The sequence below is a fragment of the Myotis brandtii genome, unplaced genomic scaffold (genome assembly GCF_000412655.1).
Source record: "Myotis brandtii unplaced genomic scaffold, ASM41265v1 scaffold329, whole genome shotgun sequence".
In the NCBI taxonomy this organism is placed as follows: domain Eukaryota; kingdom Metazoa; phylum Chordata; class Mammalia; order Chiroptera; family Vespertilionidae; genus Myotis; species Myotis brandtii.
The window spans coordinates 713,070-720,610 of NW_005362676.1; the positions used below are offsets into that span (position 1 = coordinate 713,070).

The 7,541-nt window shown below is 47.5% G+C and overlaps 1 protein-coding gene across 2 annotated transcripts in view; it reads right to left on the bottom strand.

The window, feature by feature from the left end:
* The window catches only part of TJP1 (tight junction protein 1), an 89,012-nt gene extending 84,679 nt beyond the window's left edge, over positions 1–4,333 (bottom strand). For both annotated transcript variants that reach the window (XM_014543599.1, XM_014543598.1), the window contains exon 1: positions 4,220–4,333. The gene's annotated coding sequence lies outside the window, so the exon portion shown is untranslated. The remainder of the gene's footprint in view (positions 1–4,219) is intronic.
* Positions 4,334–7,541: the final 3,208 nt, after the last annotated feature.

The following is a 7,541-nucleotide window of genomic DNA, read 5'->3' on the forward strand; positions in this document are numbered from 1 at the left end:
GCCTAGATGCATAACCCATGGACACAGACAATAGGGGGGTGAAGGCCTGGGGTGGGGGAGCAGGGGCGGACTAGAAGGGGTTCATGGGGAAAAAGGGGGATCTATGTAGTATTTTCAACAATAAAGATTTTTAAAAAAATAAACAATCCACTATGGAAGGACATCACAGTTAATAAAAAATAAAAATGTCCAACAACTCAAGTTTCCACAATAGCCGTGGTCTCCGTGTCGGTTAGGATGAACCAGGAAGTGAAGCGTGGGAAGGCGGCGAGGTGATACCCACGCCCGCCACGAGGGAAACAGAGGTCCCCCTCTCCCCCCTCGGGACTTTTCTGGAGAAATGACATCACGGTGAAGTGACGAGACCCGCCTTCTTCCTCATTCCACGGATGCCTCTCCCGTTCGCTCACGGAAACCCTGTGTGCTCCTTGGCACACACCCGGCAGCCCAGTGGGCCGCCCAGGCGTTGTCACCCTGGCACGCAGCTCTCCAGGGAGTTCAAAAGGCCTCCACGCACCATTTCTTTCCTCTTCCTTCAACAGGGAACTTATTCTCAAGTTTCTCCTTGAATTTCATTCCATGTTAAAGGCTTTCTGCCCCGGCTGGTTGGCTCCGTGGATAGAGCGCTGGCCTGCGGACTGAAGACCAGTCTGGGTTCGAGTCCCGTCGGGGGCACATGCCCGGGTTGTGGGCTCGATCCCCACTAGGAGGCGTGCAGGAGGCAGCCGATCTGTGATTCTCTCTCATCATGGATGTTTCTCTCTCTCTCTCCCTCTCCGACGAAATCAATAATATATTTAAAAAATAAAATAAAGGCTTTCTATTTGACTTCTGAACTTGTTATTAGCAATGACTCTTTGTAGGGTTTTTTTCTTTCTCTCTTTTTAAAAAACTATATTTACATTGATTTCAGAGAGGAAGGGAGAGGGAGAGGGAGAGAGAAACATCGATGATGAGGGAGAATCATGGATCAGCTGCCTCCTGCACGCCCCACACTGGGGATCAAGTCCACAACCCGGGCACGTGCCCTGACAGTAACCTTCTGGTTCATAGGTCAACCCCCCACCACTGAGCCACACCGGCTGAGCCATAAATCACCTTTCAATCAGCACAGGGTGGCCCGAAACTCCACTCCGCCTGAAACAGCATCTCTCCACAGATCAACTGTTTCCAGCCACTCAAACAACCCACATCATTTCCAATTAGAAAGGTTTTTCCCTTTTCATTTGCACATGGAAGTCCAGGAATCAATGGAGGCGGTGATTCAATGGGTGAGAAGCCGCAAGAATGAAGTTCTCTAACCCAGAAGGACCCCTCTGGACACCTGGCCAGGCTGCCGGCGCCACTGGCTGGGAAGTCCTGCCCCCGTGTGGCCGCTGACCTGCTCCGTAGCCGGCCCCCTGTCTTGGGCCCAGGGAGAAGATTTAGATCTAAAATATCCACGTCAGCCCGGATGGCGTGGCTCAGTGGTTGAGCGACAACCTAGGAACCGAGAGGTCACGGTTTGATTCCAGTCATGGCACACGCCCAGGTTGCAAGCTCGATCCCCAGTGGGAGGTGTGCAGGAGGCAGCCGATCCATGATTCTCTCTCATCATGGATGTTTCTCTCTCTCTCTCTCTCCCTCTCCCTTCCTCTCTGAAATCAATAACAATATATATATACTTTTAAAGATCTGGGCTTCCCTAAAATAGAAAATGTTCTGCAACTTCCATTTCTCATTCTTTTTTTAAAAATATATTTTATTGATTTTTTACAGAGAGGAAGGGAGAGAGACAGCAAGTTAGAAACATCGATCAGGTGCCTCCTGCACACCCCTCACTGGGGATGTGCCAGCAACCAAGGCACATGCCCCTGACCGGAATCGAACCTGGGACCCGTCAGTCCGCAGGCCGACGCTCTCCACTGAGCCAAACCAGTTAGGGCTCCATTTCTCATTCTAAAACTCAGAAGTCGCAGAAACACCAGATTGAGTTACGACGATTTCATTTGCACCAACAGGGACGCATGGGCATCGGTTTCCAAGACCTCAACAACCCATGCTGTCCATATACTTGAACTTCTCTGCACACAGACGCCGACATACTACATCATTGATTGCATTTCCCGGAGATTATTAATCTGTTCAATAACAACGTGGAACTCAAACCATGCAGTTCAATGAGTGCAAAGACATGAAATAATACAGGATCGTGTCTGAAAAGCCACAGCCGACCCACTTTGTTTATTTATTTATTTTACACAGATTTTTATTGATTTCAGAGAAAGAGGTGGGGGGAGAGAGAGAAACATCAATGATGAGAGAGAATCATGGATCGGCTGCCTCCTGCACGCCCCCTCCCCCAACTGGGGATGGAGCCCACAACCTGGGCACGTGCCCTGACCAGGAATGGAACCATGATCTCCTGGTTCAGAGGTCGATGCTCACGCTGGCCATTGAGCCACGCTGGCCGGGCCAGCTGGTCCACTTTAGCTAGGAAATAATTCTTTCCCTAAATGTACTCACTCAGCACACATGGAAAAAAAAAATTCTATCTTTGTATTTCTATATTTGCAACCTCCTCTGGCCGGCGTGCCCGCCCCAGTGCCCTTGGCCAATGTCACCAACTACCTTCACATGTCCCTCTCCACCCCCACGCCGCCCCAGCTCATCACCATGAGCACAGCACAGCACAGCACCCCAGGGTGAGTTCCTCTGGCGTGGGCCCTGTGCACAGATTGGGGGGGAGGCCGTAACTGTCAGAGAAATGTGACAACTGTCAGATCCATGACATCAGCTCGGTAGACTTGGAAGCAGTCATGGCTCTTTTTGTTCTGTGGCTGCATGAAAAATTACATTAGTCCTCCTCTGGAGGTTAAAAAAAGAAAGGAAAAGACCAACCAGCGTGGCTCAGTGGTTGAGCGTTGGCCTATGAACTAGGAGGCCACATTTTGATTCCTGGCTGGGTCACATGCCCGGGTTGTGGGCTCCATCCCCATTGGGGGGTGTGCAAGAGGCAGCCGATCCATGATTCTCTCTCATCATTGATGTTTCCTCTCTCTCTCTCTCCATCTCCCTTCCTTTCTCTGAAATCAATAAAAATATATTTAAAAAAAAATTTTTTTTAAAGAATAAAACCTTCTCACAGCAAAGAAAGTTCTAGTAGTCTCTTTATGGCACTGAGCTCTCTTATGGACTAGGACAATACAATTCCTAGGAAAAGAACGTGCATAAATTTATCACATATCCGTTTGAAAACCTGTCGCTTAGCTTGGAAAAAAATAAAACCCTTTGCGTCAATCACTTAGAATGGAAAACACCATCATTAAGCACACTGAGATCTGTCCTAATAATCTATAATAATAAGAGCGTAATATGCTAATTAGACCGGACGTCCTTCCGGATGACCTTCCAGACAAAGCCAGGGCTGCAAGAAAAGCCCGGGTCCTGGGTGCCAGAGGGAAGCTGGTGCCAGCAGCCCGGGGAAGGAAGGCCTACTCTTGCACAAATTTCGTGCATCGGGCCTCTAGTATTAGAATAACTATCTCCTAAGTCAAAAGCATGACTCGGCAAAAAAAAATGCAAAACCATGACTCAGCAAGAAATCAAGCCCGGGTCCGGGTGCCAGAGGGAAGCTGGTGCCAGCAGCCCGGGGAAGGAAGGCCTACTCTTGCACAAATTTCGTGCATCGGGCCTCTAGTATTAGAATAACTATCTTCTAAGTCAAAAGCATGACTCGGCAAAAAAAAAAAATGCAAAACCATGACTCAGCAAGAAATCAAAATGCGTGACAGCAAAAAGTCAAAACCATGACTAAGGTGTCTGAGGTTTATCAAATAAGTATTTGTAATTAATACGTGGATTTGTCATTTTCTAAGATGTTTATATTATACTTTGCATTATATTACACATTATATTATACCACATTACAAATTGACTCCACCAGACTTAATTCAATTTTTGTAGTATTCAGGAAGCATTTCTTTATCGCGGTATTTGAATCAGAATCCACCATTATGAACCATTTATTATAAATGAACCATACGGCTACCAGTTAAGAAAGCATGCTGGTTAGTAACGTGCTGGATAAATCCGTCTTTACTAAATAAAAATAAAAAATAAAAAATGCTTACGCAAACATAAGCCTGTTGTATTTTCATGAAAAAAATTTTTTTTAAAAAGAAATGAAAATTGCTCATGTTCTTTGAAACATGAGAAAAGCACGGACCCATGTACTCACAGTGAGTTCGCAGAAATCAACGCTGTCGAGGCTTTTGCTTCTGTGTAGTCTCCCTTTGATTCGCCTGAGGGAAGGCTTTCCTTGGCTGTTACTAGAAGTAGCACCATTCTCAGAGGATGGCGTTACCCTGCAAGAAGGGGGAATGCGTTTTTAAAAATGTATTAAAGGCGTATTTTTAGAAAATATGTTTTTATTGATTTCAGAGAGAGGACAGGAGAGGGAGAGAGAGAGAGGGCAACGCTGATGAGAGGGAAACATCGATCGGCTGCCTCCTGCACGCCCCCTACTGAGCCACACTCTGCAAAAAATTGGCAACAGGACTCAGCAAAGAATCAATACCATGACTCAGCAAAGAATCAATACTTGACTTTTTGCCGAGCCATGCTTTACATTTTTTGCCTAGTCAAGCTTTCAGTTAGATTAGCTAGATAGATCTGGTTGATTGAATCAGTGGATGGGATCAGCCTTATTGGATTAGTTTGCTTAAATCAATTTATGCGATAAGCCAGCTTGTATCGGGCTGATTAAATTAGTATGTGATATTAGCTAGATTGGACTAGCATGCTTAAATTAGGTTGATTATATATATACTAGAGGCCTGGTACACGGATTTGTGCATCATTGGGGTCCCTTGGCCTGGCCTGCAGGGATCGGGCCAAAACCGGGTCTCCGACATCCCCCGAGGGGTCCCGGATTGCGAGAAGGCAGTTCTCTTGTGACGCACCCCGAAATTGGGCTCCCTCCTCTCTGGTTCTGGGTGCGTCACCCGAGAACCGCAGCTGCCACGTCACTGCAGCTCGGCAGCTCCTGCGTCAAGCGTCTGCCCCCTGGTGGTCAGTGTGCGTCACAGCTACCGGTCAGATGGCCAGACGGTCACTTAGGCTTTTATATATAGATATACACATATGTATATAAAGAATAAAAAAGAACTGGGCAAAAATAATCAAGATGATAAAAAAGTTATACAAGAACAAAAGGAAGACTTAATAAACCTTCTACAACATATTTCTTTTTAAATATCAGCAATGGACAGCAATGGCCACCTCAAGAGAACAAAGCAGCCTTCCCCCAATGGAGGGGGATTCCAAACAAGGGCGTGAGCACAGGAGCCTGGAGATACCGATAAATACACACAAAGCAGCTGACGTCACCCTAATCCTGACGCTTTCTGAAGAATGCTTCAGCAGAACCTAGTAAAATGCTAATTTCCTTCATAAGTATAAGGCTTCAGAAACCTTAAGAGCTCACTTAATAGGTTAATATTAAAATGGCTTTGAGTCATATACTTATGATGATGTGTGCAACTGCCTGTAATTTGCTCATTAAAGAAACCAAGCAAGAACTTGGATACTATAGCCATTTCCTTTTATTTTCTTTCTTTTAAAAAAAATACTAGAGGTGCCCTGACCGGTTTGGCTCGTGGATAGAGCATCGACCTGCGGACTGAAGAGTCCCAGATTCGATTCCAGTCAAGCGCATGTACCTTGGTTGCGGGCACATCCCCAGTGGGGAATGTGCAGGAGGCAGCTGATCGATGTTTCTCTCTATCCCTCTCCCTTCCTCTCTGTAAAAAATCAATAAAATATATTTTTAAAAAAATACTAGAGGCTCAGTGCATGAATTCGTGCACGGGTGGGGTCCAGCCGGCCTGCCCCAATTAGGACAATAGAGCTAGGCCAGCTGTGGGGAGGGGCCGCAGGCTGTTGGCCGGCCGCCCCACCCCCTGGTCGAACTCCCAGTCGAACTCCCGGTCAAGGGGACAATGTGCATACTAGCCTTTTATTATATAGGATACTTTCACAAAAGAAGGGAGAGAAAGATAGAAACATCAATGATGAGAGAGAGTCATGGATCGGCTGCCTCCTGCATGCCCTGGGGATCGAGCCCCCACCCCAGGCATGTGCCCTTGACCGGATTCCAACGTGGGACCCTTCAGTCCGCAGACCGACGCTCTACCCACTGAGCCACACCAGCTAGGGCATTTGCACCCCATCCCATGAGTAGGCCACTGTTGGGAAAACAACATTCGATAAGACACTTGCCAGGCTTTTTGTACCTGTTTCCAGCTCTAGACGGTCATGTCCCTGCTCAAATGTGTTTTTAACCCTAATGATTGGCATAAAACCTGATGTGTGGCTCTGGGTAAGTCACTGGCTCATTTGAAAAACTGGAGGCATACAGCGCCCCCTAGGGGCTGCAGGTTAAATGAGAGGATGCTTGCAAAGCACTTACACAGGGACCCGCAGGTAAGAAGTTCAATGCCTGGCAGCTCTCACTATTCTCAGAATCTGATTATTGGATGATGACTGGAATGAATGAATGAATGAATGATGAATGAACGAATGAATGAATGAATGAATGCTTCGTGGCCTACAATCATTACGGAATCAAATATGCCCGGCTGGTGTGGCTCATGGTTGAGAGTCACGGTTCCATTCCCGGTCAGGGCACATGCCCTGGTGGCGGGTTCCATCCCCAGTAGGGGGCGTGCAAGAGGCAGCCAGATCCATGATTCTCTCTCATCATCGATGTTTCTATCCCCCTCTCCTCCCTTCCTCTCTCTTAAAGAAAATCAATAAAAAAATATATTTTAAAAAAAAATAACCAGGAGGAATATATTTAGAAGCATGAAGAGAATGAAATAGCACCCCGTTCCCCCCCGCCCAAGATCAGTACAAACACTCCTAAAAGCACTCGTTGCAATAATCAAGACCCATGAGAACAATAAAATCAATATGAAAATATATTTCACATAAAAGAGACAAGAGTAACTATTGTTTGGGCTTCACACCCGCTGACCAGCAGGAGTTGAACTGGCCTTGGGGTCTGTCCAGGGTTGAAGGGGGACCCTGCTCCCCACACTTCCCAACCCCAGGAGCAGGAGGACGGGACCTCGCGGGTGTAATTAACTTAAGGACCTCAAGATGCGATCATCCTGGTTTACAGAGCTGGGCCCTAAGTCCAGTCACACGTGTCCTTAAAAGAGACAGACCAGGGGGTCAGGGTTCGATTCCCCGTCAGGGCACATGCCGGGTTGCGGGCTCCATCGCCAGTAGGGGGCGCGCAGAAGGCGGCCGGTCCATGATTCTCTCTCATCATTGATGTTTCTCTCTCCCTCTCCCTTCCTCTCTGACATCAATAAAAACATATGTTTTAAAACGCAATGCAATCCCAGAGAAAACCCCAATGTGGGCACCAGACCCGGCTGCCTCCCAGGCCCTGCGCGCTCAGGGCCTCCTGTCGGCGTTCCCGCGATCGCCGCGTCCAGGTCGGAGGAACCGGGGCGCAGGCAGAGTCCCCGATCAGGCAACTCTCCCCCGGC